Here is a 27,889-nt window from a genome sequence, read left to right as displayed (position 1 = left end):
GTGTTATGGGTGTTCCTGAAGGAGAAGAGGAGGGATGGGGCAGAAAGAATAATTGAGGAAATAGTAAAATATTTCCCAACTCTTAAGAATGACATAAATATACATGTGTAAGACATGCAACATACTCCAAACAGAATAAATCCAAATAGACCTACTCCAAAATGCATATTAATCAGAATGTCAAATGCCAGAGATAAAGAGAGAATTCTGAAATCAGCAAGAGAAAAGCAATTCATCACATTCAAGGGATCTTCAATAGATTAAGTGCCACACTCACCAAAACCAGGGAGGCGAGAAGGCAGTGGTATGATATATTTAAGGTACTGAAAGAAAAAAACTGCCTGCCAAAAATTCTTTATCCAGCAAAATTGTCCTTCAAATATGAGAGAGAGATTAAAATATTCACAGAAAAACAAAAAGTAGGAGTTCATCAGCAAAGATCTGCCTTACAAAGAACTATGAAAGGCAATTCCATAAGTTGGAGTAGTGTGAAGAAATGAAGACTCTGAGAATAGGTATGCTTTTGAAGATAAGTTGGTACCTTTTCAAACTAGTAGGTTATAGATGTAGGTTGTGTGATATAAACCCCAGGGTAATCACAAATAATGTATTTAAAAATACATACAGAAAGAAAAATGAGGAAGGGAGCAGTCAGATATATCACAAAAGGTAAACTATACAAAAAAGGAGGTTGCAATAAAGGAAAAGAGAGGGGAAAAAAAAGATATAACATCTAAAATCCAAAGGACAAAATGGCTGAAGAAAGTACTGCCTTTACAGTAATAACATAGAGTGTTAAAGGATAAACTGCCCAATCTAATGACACAGATTGGCAGAATGGACAAAAAAGCATAATCCAACTATACACTGTTCACAAGAGACTCATCTTAGATGCAAAGACACATATAGATTGAAAGTGAAAGGTTAGCAAAAGATGTTCCATGCAAATATTAACCAAAAAAATGATCTAAGGTTGATATACTAATATCAGACAAAAAGATTTCTGTCAAAAACTGATATAAAAGACAAAGATACTATATATTGATAAAAGGGGCAATCCATCAAAAAAAATTGAAGTCATAAATATTTATGCACCTAACCACAGTGTCCCAAAATATATGAGGCAAACACTGACAAAACTGAAGGGAGAAATAGACACATCTACAATAATCATTGGAGACTTCAGTACACTACTAAATAGATCAAACATCTAGATGGAAGATGATTAAGGAAACAACTTGAATAATATGATAAATGAACTACATCTAACAGACATATACAGAACATTTCATGTTTAAGTAACAGGACATACATTCTTTTCAAGTGCACATAGATTATTATCCAGGAGAGACCACATCGTGGGTCACAAAACAACTCTCAATATATTTTTAAACAAATAAAATTGATTCAAATGTATTAATAAAGCATAAATCCATGTACAATTAATGGTATTTGGTATAATATAATCCCATAGTTGTTCATTCATCACTTTAATCATAATTAGGCCATTTTCATTATTCCAATTATAAGTATAATTTTTAAAAACAAACCAATAAAAAAATTCATCATCTCTCAATCTCTGTAATCCACTGCCATGCACAGCTGCTGTTGTTTCCATCTCTTCTGTTTATTCGTATTTATATTTTGTAAAAAAAAAAACTTATATACAATATTACTCATTCATATTTCACATGAGGTTTCACTATGTCATACAGTTCCCTGTTCATTTTTAACTTTTCTTCTTGTAATATACATGCCCCTAGACTTTCCCGTTCAACCACTGTCATTCCCATATAATAGTTAAAAATACTATTATGATGTCAAAAATCAATTGACTGTATATGTGAAGGTCTGTTTCTGAGTTCGCAAGGTGGTTCCATTTGTCAATATATCTGTCTTTAGGCCAGTACCAAGCTGTTTTTACCACTGTAGCTGAGTAATGTGCTTTAAACCCAAGAAGGGAGAGTCCTCCAAGTTCAGTCTTCTTTTTTAAGATATTTCATTCTTCAGAGCCCCTTACATTTTCAAATAAATTTGAAAATTGGCTTATCCATTTCTGCAAAAAATGGCTGTTGGGATTTTTATTGGGATTGTGCTGAATCTGTAAATCAGTTTGGAGAGAATTGACATCATAACAATGTTTAGTCTTTCAGTCCATGAATACAGAATGTCCTTTCATTTATTTCAATCTTATTTGGGCTCTTTTAACAATGTTTTGTAGTTTTTTTTAATAAGACTTTATAACTTTGGTTAAAGTTATTCCTAAATATTTGATTCTTTTAGTCATTGTAGGGACATTAAATGCCCACTTCCCCCTCCCACTAGGTATTTATATGGACTGCTGGAAAGGGTGGGGTAGAATTGGTCAGCAATCCACCCTGGAATGTTCCACTACAGCGTACATGGACCCTAGATGTAGTAATCACTAACCTGCATATGTACTACCCATCGCTGCTCTTGGAACCCTCACAATTCCCTCATATGCAAATACTCACTGTTAATCATTTACTAGACTACATGCACCATTGAGTTGCTTTATGCATTAAGCGAGAACCCATCTTTGTGCTGTCGAGCCCTATATAATCTTTGTCTTCCCATTGTATGGTGTAGTCACAGTGCAATGGCCATCATCTGTCATGTGAGTAAATAATGGCGTGAGTGCTGCTGGACTTCTGTGTGATTTCTTTGGAATACCGAAAATATTTGGTCGGCCTTCCCAGTCTTGACCTTCCTGCATTACAGTTGCTATTATAAATGGAATATTATTTTTCTGATTTCTTCCTCAGATATCTCATCAGAGTGCATAGAAATGCCTCTGATTTTTTGTACATTAATCTTGTATCCCATCACCTTGCACACTCATCTATTAGTTCTTGTGGCTTTTTTGTGGATTTTTTTAGATTTTCTAGATGTAAGATCATATCATCAGTGAATAGCAAAAAGCCTAGCATCTTCCTTTCTTGTTTGGGTGCCTTTTATTTCTTCATCTAGCCTCATTGCTCTAACTAGAATTTCTAGCACAATATTGAATAACTCTGGTGACAGGGGCATCCTTGCCTTGTTTCTGATTGCAGCAGGAAAGCTTTCATTCTTTCACTATTGTGTACAGTGCTAGCTGTGGGTTTTTCATATATGCAATTTACCTTGTTGAGAAAGCTTCCTTCTATTCCTATCTTTTGAAGTGTTTTTATCAAGAAAGTTGCTGTATTTTGTCAAATGCCTTTTCTGCATAAGTCAAGAGTATCATGTGGTTTTCTCTTCTTCAGTGTATTACTGTGATTTATTACACTAATTTCTTTCCTTGTGTTGAAACATCCTTGCATATCTGGGATAAAACCCACATGATTTTGGCATATAATTATTTTAATGCACTTTTGGATTCTGTTTGCAAGTATTTTGTTCAGGATTTTTGCATGTTTATTCATTAGGGATATTGGTCTCTAATTTTCTTTTTTTGTACTGTCTTTATCTGGCTTTGGTATTAGGGTGATGTTGGATGCATAGAATGAGTTTGGTAGTGTTTATTTTCTTGTTTTTGCTACTTTTTCAAGGTTTCTGTGGGGTTGGAGCCAAGGATCTTCTTACTCCACCAATGTGGTAGGGGCAGAGGTTTGGCAATGTTTTAGAGAGAATTAAATAAGAGAATAAAAAACTATTGAATCATGTTTCTATATTTAAAATAAAAGCAAACATAAAAGTGACCACTCTCTAAGCCAAACTCAGCATGTAAATGTATTACCTTCCCGGCCAATGTGGGGCATGACTCCCAGCGATGGGCCTCCCTGGCACCAAGAGATTACTACCATCACCAACTGGTGAAGCAACTAGAAAACGACCTTGAATAAAAGGGGGTAATGGTAAAGACAAATGAGTTTATATGGCTAAGAGACTTCAAATTGAGTCAGGAGGTCATCAGAGGGTTGCATTTATGCACATTTCAGCAGGATCCCAGAGACAGCCAAAGTAGATAGAACCCCAGGTAGTGGTGCCCCTGAGGGCTATGGAGACACACATGTTCTATGGACATGACAGATGGCTCTGGAGCTCATTGCCTTGCCAGTAGGCCCTACTTTGGAATTTCTGCTCCTGACTGTGATGGAGTTGGATTCAGATGTAACCTCTCTATATATGGCTCTTCTGTCACTTTTACTGAACCTGTGATTGGCACTGAGGTTTATGTATACTCAGGACACTTGAATCTCTGGACTGTCCATGTGTCAGCTGGGTCCTGAGCCTCAGCAGAGTTGTGACACCTACTCTCCGGTTCATTGGACTCACCCAGGTCAACCTATGGGGAAGTGAGAATAGTCAACGACCACACCAGGGAACCAAGAGTACCTACAACTGTAAGCAGGAGAATAGCATCCATCAGCCATGTGGGATCTGAGCCCTTTCTCAGTTTAGAGGTGGAGTGGGCATCACCAACCCAGAGTCCACAGGATGGAGGAATAAAATATGGATTAGAGAGAACTTACTGGTATTCTACTATAGAACTATTGTGACAATTGAAGAAACTGTAGCATTTACGTGGATAAAGTGGTCACAGTTGTTCCTGAGGGCAGGGAGAAGAAAGAAGAGATGAAATGTGGGGGCAGTTTTGGGACTTGGAGTTGCCCTAAATGATATGGCAGGGACAGATGCTGGACATTGCATATCCTGCCATAACGCATTGAATGTACTGGGGGAGAGTGTAAACTACAATGTAAACTACAATCCATGTGGTACAGCAGAGTGCTGAATTTCTGCTGACATATCCCAAAGGTCACTTGTCTGACTCTATTTAGATTCCTGGGCTCCCCATTTCTCCTTTGATCATTTTATTACTACTCACGCAATCTCTTGCCTTCTAGCTTCTCTCTCTCAGAAACCTCCTCAGCCAGAGGACTGATTACAGAAAAGGTTGAGGTCTCTGCAGATATTGTGATGTAACAGGAACAACACAGATGGTGAATTTATCTCAGTTCAGCCACTCACTAGTGCAGTGATTTTCAAGACGTTGTTAAATCTTTCTAAACTTCATTTCCTGAAGACTCAATGTTATGATCCATAAAAAGCAATTGGTATGCCTTCCACTATGTAATAGGTATTGAAAAATATTAATTTATTCCTGGCTCCCTGCCGATGACTCATAAAACATGATCTCCTTCCCTTCTTTCCCCTCCCCTCTTCTCTCATTTCCTCTTCTTTCTCTTCCTTCTCCTTGGCTTTTATTGTTAATCACTAGTGAGGGAAAAGATAGTGAGTACAGAAAGTAACATCTATGGCAAACTAAAAATCACAATAAATCTTGCCAGGCTCCTGTCAAAATTATTGCTGTCTATAGAGCTGACTATTTAGCTAAAACATCATTGCAGCACTTTGCACTCTACTTTTCTGTCCTTTATACCTAAGATTGGAACTAATCAAGTTTGCTTCCTCTATCTTCTCCATCTTTTCACCTAAAGGTCTAACAGATCATGGTATGAGAAAGGAATCTATAGCCAGTCAATGACTCACTTGTTTCAGGAGGTTGCAGAGTCTGCATTTGAGAGTCTATACTCCCTTTGACAATCTTCCTAGCTTCTGCCTCCTGGGATATTTTATTATTATCACATTTACTGAGGTAATATAGTATACAGCATAAAAGTCAAGAGCTTAGACTCTGGTGCCTACTGCTTTTTTTCCCATCCTGGATCAGAAATTTTCAAGATATTTTACCCTACGCCAATCACTTAACCTCAGTTTCCTTTTTCTCTAATGTGGAGCTAAAGATAATTGTACACAAAACTTAAAATTACCATGAGAACTGAAATAGATAGCATGTGTGATACATTTTGAACAGCACATGTTTATTTGGATTGTAAGCTTCTATTATTATTAGTCCATAATACAAAAGCTTGTAAAGTAGAGATCTTTGGTTCTTGAGTCTAAAGCTTTTAAAATTGAATTACAGCGAAACAGATGTGGCTCAAGCAGTTGGGCTCCCGTCTACCCTATAAGAGGTCCAGGGTACGATTCTCAGGGCCTCTTAATGAAGGCAAGCTGGCCCACAAGGTGAGTTGGCCCATGCAGAGTGCCAGCCCATGCAAAGTGCCAGCCCTCGTGGGAGTGCTGCCCTGCACAGGAGTGCTGGACATTGTGGATAGCTGGCACTGCAAGATGACGCAACAAAAAGAGACACAGAAGACAGACAACATGAGATATAACAGAACAGGGAGCTGAGGTAGCACAAGAGAATGATTGCCTCTCTCCTACTCCAGAAGGTGCCAGGATCAGTTCCTGGAGCTGCCTAATGAGAAAACAAGCAGATGCAGAAGAACACATAACAAATGAACACAGAGAGCAGACAACAGGGGGTAGGAGTTGGAGAAATAAATCTTTTTAAAAAAATTGAATTACACTCTAATCTATATTTTATTTTTCCAGATGTGGATTGAAGTGGACTTACTGGTTGCCTACTGTAGAATTATTGTGACTCTAGCAATGGAAGAAATTATATCATTGATGTGGAGACAGTGGCTGTGGGAGTTCCTGAAGGCAGGGAGAGAGAAAAGGAATTGTGATATAGGGCATTTTCAGGGCTTGGTGTTGTTCTAAATAATATTGCAGGGACAGATGCGGGACATTATATATCCTGTCATAATCCACTGAATGGCCTGGGAAAGAGTGTAAACTACAACATAAACTATAATCCATGCTGTGTGGCAATGCTCCAAAATGTACTCATCCAATGCAATGAATGTACCACACTAATGAAAGAAGTTGTCGATGTGGAAGGAGTGAGGGGTGTGGGGAGTGGGGTATATGGGAACCTCTTATATTTTTTATTGTAACAGTTTGTGTGATATATGTATCTTAAAAAAAAAGACAATAAAAAAAAGGGAGAAAATTTAATTACATTTTCCAGGAAGATTTTCTAAAATTTAACCAAACCACAAGAAGTTTTATTTTTCAGGTATACCAAACACTCATTTTCCTAGGTATTTTAGTCCTCATAGAAAATCTAAGGGATAATGCATAGAGAGAATTTTATCTATGAAAAAGTCATTACTGATAATCATTTTGTGGGGGGAAAGCTTTGGTTGAAACAGAAAATTGGTAAAAACTGATTCTTTTGATGATTTTAAACCCTCAACTTTTAAGAATTTGCCATACCACAGGGTTCTTCTGCAAACTATGATGCATGTTTATGCATTTCTTATGTTTTCATCTATTTTCTAATTTCTAATTTGACTTCAGGCAATTATTCATACTCTGTATTGTTTTTAATAAAAGATTAAAATAGGTATTTTTAGTGCCTACTAAATAACTAGTTAGTCATTTTTATTTTGTTCTATTAACCAGTTTTATTTCTCCTACTTTTTGAAAAAATAATTTTAGTCAATTACCTATTTCAACATAGAAGAGTGTTTATTTCTGTGCCAAAAGTGGAAAGAAACAAAAAAAAAAAAAGAGAGAAACTAAAATTTTACCTAGAATCATAGTCCTTGTTAAATAGATAGTGATGAAATTCCCAACTCTTTATTGATTTCCAACAGATTAAAATTCTCCACATCCAAAATCAGGGCATCACTCCTGAAGGATGGCACCGAGTTCCAAGTATCCAGGGAACTTGATTTTCTAAAAACACCTCTAAATGAATATCACTTCTGAACTCTGGACTTTTCTCCACACTAGATGGATCCAATTTGGAAATGAGGCTGATGAATAGAAGAAACAGGTGTTCAGGAAGAATAGAGGTCAAATTCAGAGGCCGTTGGGGAATAGTGTGTAATGGTACCTTCAACATGCATCAGGCCTCTGTGGTCTGTAAACAACTTGAATGTGGAAGTGCTGTAGGTTTGTCTGGTTCAGCTATTTTTGGAGTAGGAACTGGACCAATCTGGCTTGATGATCTCATTTGCCATGGAAATGAGACAGCTCTCTGGAACTGCAAGCATCAGGAATGGAGAAAGCATAATTGTGATCATGCTGAGGACGCTGGAGTGTTTTGCTTCGGTAAGTACTGACCTGGGTTTATTCTGTTCTCCATGAGAGGACAAAAGAGAAATGATAGTAGCCTTTTAAGTATGAACTCTTTTTTTTTTTTTATTGATTTTGTAAAAATATTACATTAAAAAAATATAGGGTCCCATTCGACCCCACCTCCCCCACCGCACCCCTCCCCCCCTAGCAATACTCACTCCCATCATCATGACACATCCATTGCATTTGGTAAGTACATCTCTGGGTATCTCTGCACCTCATGGTCATTGGTCCACATCATGGCCCACACTCTCCCCCATTCCATCCAGTGAGCCCTGGGAGGATTTACAATCAGCTTCCTTTGTCACCTCAGTATTATTTCGTTTCAAGTTCCATTTCTGACACACAGGAAGTTTTAACCTTAAATAAAGATAAATAGATTAGCGGAAGATGGATGAACAGTGAAATTGAAATCCAGGTATTGAGAGTAGAAAGAAGTATTTAGAGAAGAATCCAGTTTAAAAAAAGAGGCTTAACTAGGAAATTTTGCACTCTAGATAAGGTTTCTTTCTTTTTTATCAACTGTGTTTCAAATTCCTAAAAATAAAAGACAGAAAAAGGCAGCTGAACAAATTATGGGAACATTACTCCTAAATATTTTTTCCAGGCACTTTTATCTCATCTAATTTTACTGGATGTTGTCTAGGTCTTGAATAAGCTGCAGAAATGGATTTCAAGAGTATGCTGGGTAAGTTATGCCAAAATTTTATTCAGGTATGGAGGAACAAGAAACGGGAGGAAAAAACAGATCAGGGGTCCCACATAGAGAGGAAGGGGCTGAAAAGTGATAAAGTGGGCCAATTTATAGACTACAATTTCCTGTTATAGATTATAAATCCCCAGGTTTACTTGCCTAGTGATCCAAGAGGGGGGGAAGGCAGCCAGAGTCGGTGTCAGGGGTGAGAGAGAGCAAGTTCAGGCCTTCCACCTGCTTTATGAACTATTAATTATTCCACCCCTTTGCTAATGGCAGGGGAAGAGTTCCAACTATTTGCTGTTTTGATTGGTTACTCCATTCATCAATTCCCTGGAAGGATCCAATGATAAAGTCCTTGGGGAATATCTAGGGCTTCTCCTGGCTTCCGGAGGAAGTCTTGTTCTGGATGGCAGAATCTTGGGGAGGGTCTTCCAGCAGCTGTCTTGGGAGTTATTGATGTCCACGTGGACTCTCTGCCAGGTTCTAGATCCATCCATTGATTCCCTATCTTACTAGCCAGCTTCATAATTTTTAAACATCGTATTCATTCTAAAGGAAAAAGAAAGAATATGGGGTTTGGTTTTGTGAAATATGAATAAAATTAAGCATTATTTTCTCTTCATTTTTTTTAATTAATAAGGAGACCTTGACTATGTAATTGAACTAACCTCTGTTCATCTGTGTGTCTTTCTGAACACTGACGAACAACTGAGTTGACAGCTGGGAATGGATGAGATGAAAGTGCCTGGATGACTTTTAAGAGCATACCACCTCCCTTATCTACCTCTAACCCACAAGACTTTTAGCCACATTAGCCCATCCTTTCAAAACTATTAGTTCAAATTCACTGAGTCAAATGATAGAAAATGGCTTCCTATTCAAACTTCATCAAAATCTCTCTAGGCCTCCAAACAGCACATTTCTTCTCAACGTGTTTCACATGTGGTAAGGAATCACAGTGAGCAGGATTGTGGCAACAAAAAGAAACTGCCAGAAGAAAAAGGGTTATTTATCACTGCATTTTTCTCAGAATCGAGGTCTGCTCTTTGAGGAATATTGAATAGGGGAAGATGAAAATAGTAATAGCAAGGAATCTTTTCTCTTATTTGCTTGTAACTGAAGAAAGTGGGCCCAGTCTGAGGCAAAGAGAATGTTGAGTACTGGGATGAACTAACAAGTATGTGGGTACCACCTACACACGTGAATATATTTTAACAAGGAAAATAAGCAATCCCAACAAAACTCTGTGGAGGTCAAACAAACAAGTTTCTAAATAAAATTCAGCCCCTCGACTTCTAGTGAAGAACTCTTCCTATAGTAAGTGTTTTCTATACCAAAATGTCCTGTCTTCTTACCATGCCCACTCCACCTACCATCTTTAATAATTTTTAGTGGTGCTGTATCATTCCTTTCTCCTTTACTCATCTCAGGGAAAGCATTTAGAGTTCCCTGGTGCTTGTTGTTTTCTTATCACCAACTTGTTTTCTGTACCTGTTACAGAGGGAGCAGATATGGGCCTGAAATTTGTACATGGAGCCTCTGAATTTCACAAAGATAAGAAGTGAAATTCCAAGGAGAATGGGGGACAGTGCATGATGACAACTGAGGCATTAAAGATGCTCCTGTGTCGTATAAACAACTGGGATGTCCTACTGCCAATACTGCAATTGGACAAGGTAATGCCAGCCAAGGCTCTGGTTGCATTTGCATTAGCAGTGTTTCCTGTCAAGGACACGAATCTACTCTCTGGCAGTTTGACCACAACCAATGGGGAAAGCATTATTGAAATCATATTGAAGATGCTGGTGTGACCTGTTCTGATAAGTTAACACAAAACAAATGAAAAGAAAGCCTGTCTTTATGAGCAGATATAAGAGCGAGATGTAAGAGGTAGAAAGGTCTAATAAATTCCTAGTTGCAGTGATTTTATAGTTGTGAGAAGTCATTATTTGACTTGTTTGGAGGATTGCCTGATTCTGTTCTCTATAGTCATCATTCAGACTGCTGTTAGGAGGCACACAGCCTTCCAAATCAACCTGGAGCTCAGAGAGACAAAATTTTATATGTTGCACTTTTATATCTGACTTGCTCATGTTTTACACCACTGACAATTTTATAAATCCTTGAAACTTAGATCCCATTTCTAACCAAATTGATGGTCAATAGTTGCTGCTCTGAAAAAAAAAAAAAAAAAAAGAAAACAGGAGGCAGTAGGTAAGCCATGATTTTCAGTAACCCAGTATCTGGGAAGGAGCAAGGTAAAAAAATCCTTTGGGAGCTAACATACATATTTATTGATGGCTTGAGTATATGTCTCTTTTGCAGTTAGATCAGATCTGAAGTGGAGACTTGTAGATGGAGGCAGCAGCTGCGCTGGTTTAGTGGAAGTGGAAATTCAGAAACTGGTCGGGAAAGTGTGGCAGACTGGGGACTAGTAGAAGCTAATGTGGCTTGCAGACAGGTGGGGTGTAGATCTGCACTCAGAACATCCTATCAATTTTTTTCCAAAATAAAGGCAACAAACACATATCTGTTTGTAAGCAGCAGTCATGGAAATGGAACTTCTCTCTGGGAATGTAAGAATTGGCAATGGGGTGGACTTTCCTGTGACCACTATGGAGAAGCCAAAGTTACTTGTTAGGTAAGATTTTCTCTTTTTTTTTCCTTTATCCCTCCCTTTTTTTAGAAAGAGGTTTACAGACAGATCATGCAGAAAATACAGAGTTCCCATACCCCATCCATTATTAACACCTTGCTTTAGTGTAGTACATTTGTTACAGTTAATGAGAGAATATTATTATAATTGTACTGTTAACTACCGTCCATGGGTACATTAGGGTTCACTGTTTGTTTTAAACAGTCCTATGTTGTTGTTGTTGTTTTATTTTTATTCTCATAACATATATACAACCTAAAATTTCCCTTTTTTATATCAATCACATTCAAGTATATAATATATAAGCCTATTAAGAAGAAATTTCTTTCCAAGAGGGTAAATTTCCTATAATACTCATGAAGGTTATGAGAAACTTTAGTGCCTATGACTAGCTCTCTCTCAAGAAATCAGAAACTTCAATACAAATTCCATTTGAGACTCTCAGAATAATTTATAATCCATTTTGTACCTTGGACAGAAGTGTTGGTTTTTGCTGACTTATCTGATTCCCTAACTCTTGTGCATACTTTTTAAATCATTGGAGGTGTAAAACATTAAGGGGGGTTGAATTTTTTTAAGGGAAAACTTACATGTGTCTTTCATGGGAGTGGAAGCAAATGATTTAAAAATAATTCTGTTGGATAAACTGACACAATTTGGAATTGGCCTCCTTCTATATAACTGTGGAAGAAATCTCTTTTTTCTGAATATATGCCTATATTTCACTGCAAACTGTTTAAAAAAGCTCAAAAATGAGCTATAAGTTATCTAGGTTTGTGGATATTCTTTAGCAATACATGCTGATCATATTTGCTCAAATGTTAACTTTAAAGGGATGCATTTCAACAACTTTAAGATAATATATTGCCACAGCTTATTCACAAAGTGGCAGTTTCCTAAGGCTCTCGCAGCAAAAGTCCCACAGACCAGGTGACTTAAGACAACAGAAGTATATTTTCTCATGTTCTGGAGGCTGGAAGTCCATAATCAAGGTGTGTGCAGAGCCGTGTGGCCTCTAAACGTGCAGGAAAGAGCCTGCTCTCCACCTCTCTCCCTCCTCTGCCGCTGCTGCCTGCAATCCATGGCCTTCTCCCATCTGTTTGTCTCTGTCTGTGCACAAATTTCCTCTTCTAATAAGGACACCAATCACAAAGGATTAAGGGCTCACCCTAATCTTGTGTGATCTCATATTACTTGCCTTATTTCATCTAAACTACCCTATTTCCAAATAAGGTCACATTCTGAGGTTCTCAGGATTAGAACTTCAACATACTTTTTTCAAAGCAGCCAATTCAACCCATAAAATGGAGAAAGACTATGGAGAAAATAATGTAAGAACAAAACCAGGGATTTGGACTCTTTTCATCTAATGAGTTATTAATTTCTATTTTATTGTATTTACTGTAAACAGAGTATATTGTCCATCTTACTTTTACTTTTAGTCATTTTATTGGTCAATTTTTGTGACTCTTCCAAAGGTAAGTATATTCCTTGTTTGCAATTTGAAGTTTTTTTAATAAATTTAATAAATTTAATAAATTTTAATAAATTTCATGTCCACATAATTGGACCTAAGTTTAGCAAGAGAAATCAGTTTTCAACCAGTAATATGTTGCTGCCCATTTCATCTTGTATGTCTGTAGTTTCTACTTTGTCAGTGTTGATGACTTATGTGCTGGGGCATGGGTCTTCCTATGACTGTCAGGTAGTTACTGTGAATTGCTCTTTTTAGGATCATAAATTTTCCATCATTTTATGGTTGAATGGTTTTTAAATTAAACTTGCTGATATTAATATCATAACTACTGCTTTATTTACTGTTCCAGTTTCTTATTTTCTACCTTTATGAATTATTTTGCTTTAGGTGCATCACTCTTATTCAGTGTAGAATTAGAATTTGTTTAAGAACAGAATCTGATTGGATTACTTTTGGAAATGAGAAATAGGTTTGGTATTAAAACCAAATTATGTATTGTTATGTTGCCATAATATGTATACATGACATTTGTCATTTTGGGTGTTATGCTACACGTAAAAACATATTTCATTGTACGTCGTTTTGGGGTGTTTTGCAATGGGTAATGTGTAGATTTATTTGTATGTCAGATAATTTTTTTCTAAGTTTAGAAAAAGTTTTCCTATTAATTTTATTTTCTTTTAATTAGCTTTAGTTCAATTGCATAAACAAAAAACAAATAATAGTGACTTAAGGAAGGCAAAGTTAACTTTCCTCCTTTTTTATAATAAGCCAAAAAGGTAAAAATTTGAAGGCGGCTTTGGTGGCTCCATTTTCTGTAGCAATTACCAAATCTCAGAGCAGGAAGGATAAGCACTGTGTTCCTCTGGGAAGCCAGTCTGCAAAACCAGGTTCTGCCCCATGAAGGTGCTGTCTATCCACTGTTCTTCTCAGGCAGGTGCTGCACTCTGGGCAATTCTTTCTAGTGCATTGTTCTCTGTGACTACATTTGAGGTCATTGTGGAAAGAATACTTGTCTAGAGGCTGTACATCTTTCACAGCCCACCTTTTGCTGATATTGTTTTGCATTAAGGATTGAATAACCATTGGCTTGTGCTAAGTGCTCTCATAATCAGCAAAACAATTCTCCTAAAATTTACTAGTCTTCTAATCTATTTGCATTACCCTATGAAAGTAACCATCATCAAAGACATATTTACATATTCTGACCTGGCCACTGCCTTATTAGCATTTGAAACCATGGTTTGGGGAAAAAGCAAGACTTAAGTCTTGTCCTTAGTGGTAAACTATTTGCTTTTGTATGAGGACCATCAAGCTTATATTCTGCTAAGGCTGCAGTTTTATAACCACATCAATTTGGGGGGGCAAGATGTTTAGAGTTTTTATTTTCTTTCCAGTCCTGCAAGTTCCAAATTACTAGACTCTGAATTAATTACGTGGAACAACTTCAAGCAGAGCACATCTCCCTTACAAAATTGATATTTCTTCTCCCATTTCTGCTTGAAGTCTGGCTGCTTCTAGTTTGAGTTCACCTTTCATTTTAAGTGCTAAAAGTGGCAAGAGGGATCCAGGTTATCCCAACATTCTGGGGGACTTCCCCCATTTTTCAATAGCTTTTCCACTATATTCTCTAATTTTGCAGCTTTAGCGAGCACATAGTTTGCTTTACAAGGTGACAAACGTCCAAATACCTTACCATAGCTAATAAGATACATTAGCTTTTCAGCTTATAATTCCTGAGTCACTACTATCTGCTGCCCACGAATTCCATTCAACAATGTATATACTTTGGGTTTTTATGATTAAATTGTCTTAGAAGCAATAACTCACTCTGAATTATTGAAAATTTTATTCAGCTGCATAGAGTAGTAATTCCAAATAACAGAAGTTTAAACACAGGACTTTTCTTCCGTAAATAAATCCGAAGACAGGCAGGCAGTCTGGTGGTGATACAACTTCTCCTGGAACATCACCTTGCATCAGACACCTTGCTACTTATTCATGTCTCCAACATGACTTCTGTGGAGCTGATTTACAGGTCACAAGGGAGATGAGGCTGGCTAAGCTTCTTTAAAAATTTTTCCCAGAGGATCCAACCCTCTTTTATCATGTTACTCACCAAAGTCTTTGAAAGGGATTCTGGGAATGTTGTTCTTTAGCAGAACATATTACTGCCTGTGATAAAAAGTGTTCTTTATTTAAAAATAAGGAAAAAAGAGAGATACAGTATAGGCTATACTATAAAATTTTTATAATCTTATATAATTTACATCATTTTCTATTTCTTGACATAATACCTCTTGCTATCATATGAAGATAATAGTGATATAAGTATGATTTCTCTTTCTTCCTTCTCTAATCTCTCTTTTTTATCACTCAATATTGTTAAGTTATGTTTTTCAATATTAACCCCCATACTCTTACATACACTTCTATCATTGTTATTTGATTTTTCCTTTCTAAGGTTCCTTAATACTTGCAACAACTAAAGATAAGGAAATCAATGTGCTTACTTTACCTCTCACCTTCTTTTCCACTTTCCCTACTAATTAAAAAAAAAAGTTTAGTATGATTATATCTTTCTTTTCAGAGATGTTGATATTAATATTCTATTCTTTCCCCTTAATCATCACATTTATTTTCCTACAATTAAATTAATGTGAAGGTTTGCCACTAGACTAGTCCATTTACCATAGTTTTTCTCCTCATTTCTTGGTTTGTTGAGTTTTGTCTCTAGTAAATTCTTTAAGATTCCATGAAACCTGGATTCTCTGCTTTCTTGCATATTCACAGCTACCAGGTTTCTGTAGCTGTTTCTTATCTTTTTTAACCAGTGAATGGAGCTATGAAATCTGTAGCTCCTTTGGCTTTTTACTTTTTCTCAGAAGGAATTTCATTTCTTTTTCTGCTTTCCTTTAATGGCCATCAGTGTTCTCTTTCCTTGAAAATGGGATATTCCCATTCAGTATATAAATTCAAGCCATTTCCCCTGAACTATATCATGAAATACTGGTTTTGATTTGTTATGTCTGTTTTCTTCTTAGGAACCTCAATTGTGCATATGCCCAATTTTCTTTATCTCCCATATTGTTTTCTGTCATTTGCATTTTAACACTCTTCATTTTTATTTACTTTTCTCATTTCTAAATTTTACTCAACAGAACACACACCTCTCTGTACTCCTCCCAAAAGTTTTCCTTTCACTGATAGTTTAAACTTCTTCATACTCTTTTGGTTCCTGACGACTGAGAGCTCACATATCAATTTTGCTTGTAGTCAGTCTTACCATCCATATTCTGAGCTCCTTTTAATGTGTGTGTTTATTTCTTAGAGGTAATTACTTCATCAAGTTTTTTAAAGTCCATATGAAATACTTTATTACAATTTTCATCTGTCCTGTAGCATCATTCTTCTTTGGATTATTTTTGTCTGCCATTTATTTTTCCTGATTTTATCCTTCTTTAATCTCATGGTATCCTTCATACAGATCTCATAACCGTTCTTTTGTTTCATACTTTTCATTGAAGGAAGCCATTTTTTGGGAGCAGCTATTCTCAAGAGGGTCATGCTCCAGGCTAGTAGGAAATTTTCTTTTATCTATAGCTATTCACATGCACTCCAAGTTTATTTATTTTGCACTTCTCCCTAGCAAATGGGATTTTTATTATGCACAGACCACATCTAACCTGTGATCCACACTTAGTCTTGCCTGTGGGGCTCTGCCTGTGGGCTCCCCTGTTCCAGGCAGTGTATCTGGTCTGACTGTGACATACAAGGAATTTTAGATTGCAACCAAAGGCAAGTTCCTTTCCTTTCAAAAGAGTAAATTGTAAATTTTAATTTTAGTTATGTTTTTCTCTTGGCTATGTGTCCTCTTTGCTTTCTTTTGTAAACTCTTCTGTCATATTTCTGTAGTTTTTGAAGTTCTACTTATTTTAAGGCCTGGGGTTTAACTCTCTGCTTGGTTTGCTAGAAAGAGTTTATAATTTTGTTTCTTGATTTGTTTGATAGTTTCAAAAAAGTTCCTGAAAGAACTGTTTCTGCCAGCTCCAAAACACAAGTTCCATAATATGCTGAACTTCTTGGGGTTTTCTATGGCACAAGGCCATCTGGCTGAAAAGGGCTGGAAGGTGTCAATGAAACAAGAGAATTAAAAATATAAAGCAACAATTTATCTCTGATGTTCCAATTAGACAAACCAACCAGAAAGAGGTCTAAGGAATTTTGGTCACAAAATTACTTTAAATTCCACATATTATGTTTGTGATATATATACTGTGGATGGCACCAGACCTTAAGGAGCACTTTATTTTAAAATGTGTTATTTTTTTGCTTAGGTTTGGGAAGAATTCTAGGACTAGAAGGAGTTATACTTCTTCATAATCTGGAAATAGCTAACAAAATATCCATTAATACTTCTATAAATCATGTTGTAAGTTTTATCCATTACTAAACAAAAGGCAATAATTCTATTAATTATTTTCTTATACTTCTTCATTTATTCATCTTTTCAGTAAAAGAAATGAATATAGATAAAATCACTCAGGCCTGGAGGAAGCTTAATTCATTCATCAAAAGATCTTAATACAGAGAATTTCACTTCATGACTCTTGTAAAACTGTAGCCAAGAGTCTAAAGGTCTAAATTTCCAATATTTTAACTGTATATACATAATAAATGATACAAGAAAGCCAAATAATGGTATATTATTATTTTCTAGTAGACTCATTATATAAAAGTTGAGGATGAAGTCTCCAAGTCCCTAATACTTAGGAAGCAAAGTGAAATAAATTTCCTATCCATCACTTCCTGGATAGAAATTTCTTCTTGCCCTGGACTCAAATATTTTAAGATAAAGGTCTCAAGAGGATTTTTGTAAAAGGGATTTATTTTCAAGATATTAACAACTTTCAACATGTAAGAGAAAATAATTTATTTTCGTTTTTTGTTTTTCTTACTCTGGTGGTGCTTTGTTTTATTTTGCTTGAGATGAATGGAGGTAAGAGAGTCAGAGGTTATAAGAAAGCTGAACTTGGCTTGATCTTAAGAAACTGTCTTTATTTAAACAGTTAGGGCTGCCCAAAAGTGGAATGGAATCATATGAATTCTAATGTTTCTTAGTGGAAATTTGTGCTCAAATAGCTACTCAATAAGAAGAAATTGGTGCTTCCAACAAAACAGAAGCATCCAAGACGGCTAGATTTTGGCATTAATTTGACTGCCCCTGCCACCTGTCACGTACTGCACAGTCTTCTGGCTTCTGGTTGACTGGCACAGAGGCCGAGTAGTTACAGATCTCATTAATTGCGTCCATCAACTGTTCAGCTTCAGTTCTCGGGCTTTCTGAGGTCTCTACCTGGTTGGGGGTTCCTGCCCCACACCGAGAGTGCTCACCTGGTGTGGGACAACTGCGTTATAGTTAAGTTAGAAGAGAGAGGCATTGCTGAGGATTCTGCAGTAGTCATTAATGGTGAGGGTACCCATTGCACTACCTACAAAAGAAAAGAAGCAGAGAGAAAGTTTGAGGAGAAAGATGCTGAATTAGGTTACAAATATTCAAAGAAACAATGAAAGAAGTAAGAAAGTAATAATGAGAAGATTTTAACGGAACCAAATGTTCTTATATAGCAGAGTGTGAGGTGTAAGAAAAGAAAAAGAGGAAAAATAAAACAACATGTGAGTTAATGAATGAATGGATGATGAAAAGGAGACAAAAAGAAAGTCACCAAAGGAAAAGAAGTATGACTATTAAAAACAGAGCAAATTTTTGTGTAAGGTATGAGATAGGAGTCCCTTTTCTTTCTTCTGGGTATGGATAATAAGTTGTCTCAGCACCATTTGTTGAATAGACTGTTCTGGACCAACTGGGAAGGCTTAACTGCCTTGTCAAAAATTGCTTGACTAAAGATGTGTAGGCCTATTTCTGAGTTCTCAGTTCAGTTCCATTGGCCATGGTATCTGTCTTTATGCCAGTACCATGATGTTTTTACCACTGTAACTAAGCAATATGCTTTAAAGTTCAGAAGTGAGTGTCCAAATTTATTATTCTTTGTTTTTAAAGATACTTTGGTTAGTCAGTGCCTCTTACCATTCTAAATAAATTTGATAATGAGTTTTTACACTTCTGCAAAAAAACCTTTTGGGATTTTTATTGAGATTGTGTTGAATTTGGAAATCAGTTTGAGTAGAATTGGCATCTTAATGATATTTAGTCTTCCAATCCCTGGGCACAGAAGACCCCTATCTCATGCCTTATACAAAAATTAACTCAGCCTGGATCTAGGACCCAAATAAAAGTGACACCATAAAACTCCTAGAAGAAAATGTAGGAAAACATCTTCAAGATCTTGTGGTAGACAGTAGTTTCTTAAACCTTACACCTATAGCATGAGCGAGAAAAGAAAAAGTAGATAAATGGGACCTCCTCAAAATTAAACACTTTTTACTTCAAAGGATTTTGTCAAAAGGGTGAAAGGGCAGCTGACTCAATGGGAGAAAATATTTGGCAATCATATATCCAATAAGGGATTAATAACAATGATATATAAGGAAATCATACAACTCAACAATAAATAGACAAACTACCATATTAAACAATGGACAAAAGACTTGAAAAGACAGTTGTCCAAAGAAGAAATACAAAGGCAAAGAATCGCATTAAAAAAATGTTTAACATCACTAGTGATTACAGAAATGCAAATCAAAACTACAATGAGATATCATCGCATACCTATTAGACTGACTGCTATTAAAAAGTCGGAAAACTGTAAATGTTTGAGAGGAGGTAGAGAGATAAGAACACTTATTCACTGTTGGTGGGAATGTGGAATAGTACAGCCACTATGCAGCAATTCCGTGCAGTTCCTAAGAAAATTGAATATCGACTTGTCATGGGACTCAGCAATACCATTACTAGATATATACCCAGAAGAACTGAGAGCAGTGACACGAACAGGCATCTGCACACAAATGTTCGTAGCAGCATTATTCACGATTGCCAAAAGTTGGAAACAACCCAGGTATCCATCAACTGACGAATGGATAAACCAATTATGGTATATAGAAATGATGGAATATTAAGAATAAATGAAGTCGTTAACCATATAGCAACATGAATGAACCTGGAGGACATTATGCTGAGTAAAAGCAAGCCAGACACAAAAGGTCAAGTACTGAATAATCATGCTATTGTGCACTAAATATATTGTTTAAACTCATGGAGTTAGTAATTAGAATATAGGTCACCAGATAATAGAAGGAAGGTAGAGAATGGAAAGCTGAGGAATAATCTGTGCAGAATTGGTAAAAAAGGTTGTTTGTAAATCTTTGGAAATGATATGAAAGGTGAAAGCATATCATGGTGTTTGGAACTAGCAGACTATTGTATGGGTATGACAGTGGTTGAAAGGGAAAGTCTAAAGTCACTTATATACTAGAAGGAAAGCTAAAAACTGTAAAATGGGACTGTATATGATAGTAAAACCTCAGGTAAAACACGAATATGGGTGATATTGAATATAAAGATTATAAAGACTGTTTTTACAAAATATAAATACAAATATACTAGAGAGAAGGAAAAAGAATACCATCTTTGTACAGCAGGGGAAGCATACAGAATGTGAGAGGTAATGAGTTTTGTTTGTTTATTATTATTTTTGGAATAATGAAAGTGCACTAAGAATTATTAAAGTGATGAATGCATAAATATATGATTTCACTGAATAACATTGATTGTACACTTTTGATGGTTTTATGCTTTATTAATATGTATCAATAAAATTGACTTGTTAAAAAAAAAGAAACAGGATTCCCAAAACACCTGTAGAACAGGCAGCAAAAGAGTGTACCTTTCTGAACTGTAGTCCTCCAAAAGTTTCTCCTGGAAGAAGCAGTCTTGTTAAAGGTAAGAAGAAAATTGATGGAACCATTTGTGAAAAACATAGCCCCAATTTCTGCTCAGAGCCCAAGTCTTCTTACAGACCAACCAATGATGGTTTCAGTAATGTCATTTTGGAGGTCAGAAAGTTCTCCAAGAAATATTGACTGAGCTATCAAAGGAAGGCGGGCCCTGTCTGAGAAACACACCTGCAAACAAATGCTGCAAAGCTAGGTTTTTGCACCCCTTTTAACAGCAAGATAAGAAAAGCATCTTCAGGTTCACTCTCCAGTTCAGAGTCAGATGCCACATACATGATATCCAAGAGCACGGCAGTCTGGGGTACAGGTTTCTTAAACACAGCATGCCTCTTCTAGAACCCAGGCCATCTTCATAGACTTCAAGTGCTACTTGATGGAAGCACTCAGTCTCAAATGGTAGCAGACAGGCTCCTAGTCCTCCTCCCAACTTCTCTGTCCCAAAGAATTTGGGAAGAGGATTTGATAGAGGAGAGGACCTTCTTTCTTGGAAGGGAACCAGGGGTCAGGGAATGTGGGGGAGTAGTTGAGGGTGAGAGCAAACCGTTCTTTGCATTTAAACAGAAACAGTGAATATCAAAGCAGGAGAAATGAAATGAATTTATAACAAACTCATCAGCTGTTATCCTGTATCCAGTAGAGATATATAAGGACAACAATCTGTTGCCTCTGTTAGCAGCTACCCTTCAAGCTGTGGAAAAATTTCATATAAACTTTTGGAAATGACATCTGATTACTCTCCTGATGTCTCTGACTACAAGAAATAAGAAATATTAAGCCACAATCCAGAGATGCACCAAGGAGATACAGAAATCCTTTCATCTTTACCTGCCATAAAAGAACCTGGAAAATTTCATTTGGTTTATCATGATGAAAATGGAACAGAGGTAGTGGGGTACACTGTTACACAGCAGAGGAAAACCCGTGATTTTTGGAGAGAATTGATTTTTCCAAGATTGCTTATTGAGTCTCTGAATAATAACACACCAAATACATCACTTGCCTGAGTATAACCTTTGCACATCATAGTTCATAAATATCTGTTTGTGAAAGTGACTGTAACCTGAAATTTTTTTTAAAAAAAAAGGAGGATTTGAAAGCTGTGTGCATATTTGTTATCTTCTTTTTACTGTGTAGGATAAAGATCTACCTCATCGTTTAAAATAACATGGGTATTGGTTTTGTAGACTTTTTTTCAAGTTTAATTTCAGTAATAACACCTAAAACAGGATACTCCAAGGCACCGTTATATAACAATATGTGTAGTCTCTTGTCTTATCTTATTTTTTTGACAACCAAATAGCAACCATGAGTAGGAGTTTATAATACCAAGTACAAGAAAGGACTGTATATTTGGTCGCAATATGTTTTTTTTTTTTAATTATTTTATGTATTTATTTCTCTATGTCTCCCTCATTGTTTGTGCTCACTGTCTGCTCTCTATATGTCTTCTTTTTGTTATAAGGCACCAGGTACCAAACCCCTGTGAGGAGGAGGCACCCAATTATTTGAGCTACCTCTGCTCCCTGCCTGTTAAGCCTCTCATTGTGTTTCCCCACTGTTCTCTTCGTTGTGTATCTTGCTGGATCATATTGTTGCATCAGTTCACCATGCCAGCCTATTACATCCACTCACCTGAGATCAGGCACCAGGAACCAAACCTAAGCTTTCCCATGTGTGAGTTAGGAGCCCAACTGCTTGTGCCACATCCATTTCCCACAATAAGTATTAAGTAAAATGTTAAGAAATTAAAGCATGTTAAATCACCCAATTTTTCACTTTTGAGTTGTTCCATTAAATGTGGAACTCTTGTAAGTTGAAAGTTTTATATTTGCAGTTGTCAAAAGCTAATAATTGGTAGTTAACTTCAAATCCAGGCAATTTGAGTTAAAAGAAAATCTTACACATTTTTCTCAATCTTAAAATTAAGGATTCTCAATGCCCCTTGTAGAGCAATAGGCATAAGATGCCATGTGTGTGCCTGGGGAAGAGCTAGCTTTCTAGTAGGGTAAGAGGGTTTGCTGTGAGCTTCAGCCCAGGGAATGTGTATCTTGCCACTCACCTGGGTAAGTGCGCTGGAGTGCAGATCTTGAACAGGAACCTTCTTTTCTATTGTTATTGGACATAAAGCTACAATAGCTAAATATATTCTGTGAACACTGCTTTCTTTTAACAAAAGATAAGATCCCCTCCTTCAGCTTTGCATATTTTTAAATGAAACCATATTGAACTAAACAAGAAGAAAAAGGAAAAGAAATTAAAGGCCTTCCAGTTCCAGAGTCTTTAATTATTTTAGTTGAGGCATTATTTGCTTTGAACTCAGTGCTATGTATAGAAAGTCACATATTCTTCATCTTAAATTTGAATAGGAACTTGCTTTGTGCATATTTAATGAATAATAAGGTGATATTTTAACATGCTAAGCTACTCTATACAGCTGCAATACCATAAATAGTCAGATCTGGAATATTTTCTTTTTTTTTTCTTTTTCTGGGGGAAAATTTTCTAAGTTATCTTAGCAAATTGGTGAGGGCTGATATGCAATTAACTGGTATTTCTCATCATTCCTTAATTTCAACGGCTAGGTGGTAATGGGGAAGCTACTAAAACATAAAACACTCTGTACTCCATTTACCTCAAAAGAAAAATTGGGGTAATAACAACTTTGACTCACTAGATTTAAACAGCAAATGAGCAATAAATGTTAGCTACTAAAACAACAACTACTATTTCCATAATAATTATTATTATAATCTATCTTCTTTGAAAAATTTACCTCTGTGACAGACTTTTTAGACCACTCAACCTCAAGTGTTTAAAAACAGTCAGGTAACATGGTAGATGATTAATAATATTTGTTAAAAGGGAAAACTAATGTTGTCATTTATAAATATAATCTTGAAGATTAAAAATCAGGTGGAAATAGTTTAAATTTAATAATATATTTGTCACCAAGGTATAAATTTGTTGGAGAGAGGACTTAGAAGACAGGATACACTTAGGAAACTATTGCAAAGGTCTACATAAGAGAGGACGATGAATAACATTAGAGTGTCAGTAAATATGGAGAAGATATATGCTAGAGGACTGACAGACATTAGTGGTTTTATACATGTTCAGGGTATTGTAATGGTCAAGATTCAGGCCTCTGGAATATATGGGCTGTATTCCATCCTACCTTCTTACCAGGTAGTTATGTGACCATGGGCAAATTACTATATGTCTCTGCAATTCATTCCCTTGTCTATAAAATGAGAATGATATTAATAGCCATCTATTAAGTGAAATAAGTTTGTTAACTATTTATTGAAATGCCTAATACATAACAGGTGCCTATTTATGTTCAGTATTGTTGTTGTTGTTTTTTATGTTAACATTATCTACTGTGAGATAAAGAAGAGGTTCAAATTCAGGTGAATTTAATTTAGGCTGGATATCATTCATTGAGATAAAAAAATACAGTGAGGGAAGAGGACTTGGCCCAGTGGTTGGGGCGTCCGTCTGCCACATGGGAGGTCCATGGTTCAGACCCCGGGCCTCCTTGACCTGTGTGGAGCTGGCCCATGCGCAGTGCTGATGCGCGCAAGGAGGGCCATGCCACACAGGGCTATCCCCGTGTAGGGGAGCCCCACGTGCAAGGAGTGCGCCCCCTAAGGAGAGCTGCCCAGTGCAAAAGAAAGGGCAGCCTGCCCAGGAATGGTGCCGAACACACAGAGAGCTGACACAAGATGACGCAACAAAAAGAAACACAGACTCCAATGCCGCTGACAACAACAGAAACGAACAAAGAAGATGCAGCAAATAGACACAAAGAACAGGCAATGGGGGGGAGGGGAGAAAAATAAATCTTAAAAAAAAAAATACAATGATTCATGCAGTTTTGAACAAGGTAAGTCGCAGACATCCAGGTAGATATTTTTGTGAATATAGAATTCAAGAATAAAGTACAGTCATTTATTGGCAGTTGAGAGAAACAGCCATTGAGAAGTGTAGAAGTTTGAGTACAGAACTTTGGGCAGGGAAGAAATGAAGAGTTATGATGAGGTGCTCTCAAGACAGCAAGGAGAAAACAGGAGAAAAGAGGGTCACGTCTATCAGGTGTCAAGATGTCAGAGGAAAGAATGGGCCTGATGTGCAGAGAAGTATGTTGGAAAACTTTACATAGAATCATTCAAAGTGGTTGTAGCAGATCCAGACTGCTGTGAGTAGAAGACTGAGTGCAAAAGTTTAATCAGTAGAAGCAGCAGATAACACACTCGACCTCTCATGACATGACTAATATAAGAGGAAGGAAAGAGATGTTATCTTTCTCACGCATGGTGGTCCCAGGTAACAAAATTACAGAATTCTCTCAGATGAATTGGTCCAATGAGAAAAAGGGGGCCTGGAATAAATACAAGTAATCTGACTAGATTACTACTCACTACTAGTAATTTGACTAGAGTATGCCCAGCTCTATGCAGAAAAGCTACAAGGAATGAGTATGGGAAGTCCCTGGGTACCCTGGTCTCCCTTTGCTACTTTAGGCTCTGTCCTCACCCTATCACAAGGAAAAATCTGGGAATCATGTTATCGCTCACTGAAGTGTTACTATATTTTCAGCCCACGGGGAACCCAGACTAGTTGGAGGGGACATCCCCTGCTCTGGACATGTGAAAGTGAAACATGGAGACACATGGGGCTCTGTCTGTGATTCTGAAGCTGCCGATGTGCTGTGCAGAGAATTGCAATGTGGCACAGTCATCTCTGTCCTTGGGGGAGCTCACTTTGGAGAAGGAAATAGACAGGTCTGGACTGAAGAGTTTCAGTGTGAGGGGAACAAGTCCCACCTGCCACTCTGCCCAGTAGCACCCCAAGTGTTGCCTACATGTGTAGGCTCATGGCCCTACATCACTCCACCCTCTGCTTCCATCATCACATCTTCTCTGCCTGACATTTCTTCCATCCTCTTCTAAGAATGTTGTAATTGCACTGGGCCCACCTGGTAATCCAGTATAATTTCCCCATCTCAAGATACTTAAATTGATCACATCTGCACTGTTTCTTTTAACAGATTCTGTGGATTAGGACATGGACATTTTGGGGGAATCATTATTCTGCCTACTATATATGAATATGCCACATTTTATTTTTCTATTCATCAATTGATGTACATTTGAGTTATTTCTACTTTTGAGTTATTCTGACCAATATGACTGTGAACATCGATGTACAAATTTTTGTAGCGACATGTTTTCACTTCTCTTGGGCATATACCTAGGAGTGGCATTGCTAGGGCATGAACTAGCTCTGTTTGCCTTAAGAGAAACTGCCAAACTATTTTCCAAAGTGGTTGCACCATTTTATAGTACCACTGGCAGTGTATGAAGGTTCCAATTTCTCCACATCCTCACCAACACTTGTTATTTTCTATCTTTTTCATTATATTACCCTGGTGGCTATGAAATGCTATCACCTTGCAGTTTTATTTTCCAAAATCATTGGCTAATGATTTGAACATCTTTTCATCTGCTTACTGATACATGATTCTTTAAGAGATAAAATCTTACACTGGCTTGCTAAGGCATACTTTCAGACTTAAAATAGACATTGCTGACCATGATAAGTACATACAAAAAAAGAACAGAAAAACCTAATAAGTAAAATTCAACCACTTGAAATAGAGTGTTGAGACTTAAGGCAATCCATGCTCTCTTATTTTGTGTGTGTGATTCATTGACACACATCTTAGATTTCCGGCTTAATAGTTGTGTTATTTGGAAAAAACTCATTAGCCTCTGTAATGCTCAGTTTTATTTTTTAATAAGGAATATGAATACTTTGATGAGAATTAAATATAGTGTATGTGAAAATTACTTTGAAAAAATTACACATCATAGTGATTGTAACTAGCAGATCTCTTTTATGGGTATGATAGTGGTTGAAAGATATGTCTGAGGTCATGTATATTACTGAAATGAAAGCTTAAAATGTAACACGAGATTGTATAACAGTGAAACCTCATGTAAAATACAAATATGGGTGATATTGCATATGTAAGACCTTTTTTATAAAGTATAAATACAAATAAACTAGGGAGACAAATAGAGTTGCAGCTATGTACAGCAAGGGAAGCATAGAGAGAATGAGAGATGATGAGAGTTTTTTGTTTGTTTTTTAAATTATCATTATTATTATTGGAATAATGATAATTCTCTGAAAATGATTGAAGTGATGAGTGCACAACTATATGATCATACCAAATAGCATTGATTGTACACTTTGAATGGATTTATGCTTTATTAATATGTATCATTAAGATTCACTTATTTTTAAAAATAAGCAACCCAAGAAAAAAATGGGCAAAAGATTTGAATAGGCATTTCTCCAAAGAGGATATGTAAATGGCTAAAAAGCACATGAAAATATTCTTCAACATGATTAGCTTTTAGGGAAACCAAATCAAAACCACAAGATATCATTTCACACCCTCTAGAATGGCTACTAATAAAAAAAGAAACCTACACGTGTTAGAGAGGGTATGGTGAAATTCATTAATTGCTGGTGGGAATGTAAAATAGTGCAGTCTCTGTGGAAGACAGTTTGATGGTTCCTCAGAAAGCTAAGTATAGACTCACCATATGACCCAGCAATCTTGTTACTACTAGGTGTATACCCAAAAGAATTGAAATTAGGTACTCAAACATATTTGCACATCGATGTTCACAGCAGCATTATTCACAATAGTCAAAAAATGGAAGTAACCCAAGTGTCCATCAACAGATGATTGGATAAACAAAATGTAGTATATATTCACAATGGAATATTATTCAGATGTAAAAAGGAATGAGGTCCTGTTTCATGTGACAACATGGCTGAACCTTGAGTAAGTTATGCTGAATGAAATAAGGCAGACACAAAAGGACAAATATTGTATGATTCCACTGATAACTAATTTTAATAAGCAAATTCATAGAGTTAAAATCTAGATTACAGGTTATTAAAGGATAGGTTGGGTTTAAAGAAAGGGAAGTTGATGCTTAATTTGTACAGAATTTCTATTTAGGTTGGTGGTTAAGATTTGGAAGTGGATTGTGGTGATGGTAGCACTATATGGTGAGTGCAATTAACATCACTGACTTATTTAGGTGAATGTGATTGA

General features: G+C 36.5%; 1 pseudogene; it reads left to right on the top strand.

Annotated features, from left to right (window-relative positions):
• The first annotated feature begins 6,992 nt into the window (after nucleotides 1–6,992).
• LOC101414977 (antigen WC1.1-like) overlaps nucleotides 6,993–27,889 on the top strand; it is a 313,117-nt pseudogene continuing 292,220 nt past the window's right edge.

The sequence above is a fragment of the Dasypus novemcinctus genome, chromosome 20 (assembly GCF_030445035.2).
Source record: "Dasypus novemcinctus isolate mDasNov1 chromosome 20, mDasNov1.1.hap2, whole genome shotgun sequence".
Taxonomy (NCBI): Eukaryota; Metazoa; Chordata; class Mammalia; order Cingulata; family Dasypodidae; genus Dasypus; species Dasypus novemcinctus.
The sequence above is the reverse complement of the archived record's forward strand: the minus strand, read 5'-3'. Positions and strand labels throughout refer to the sequence as shown.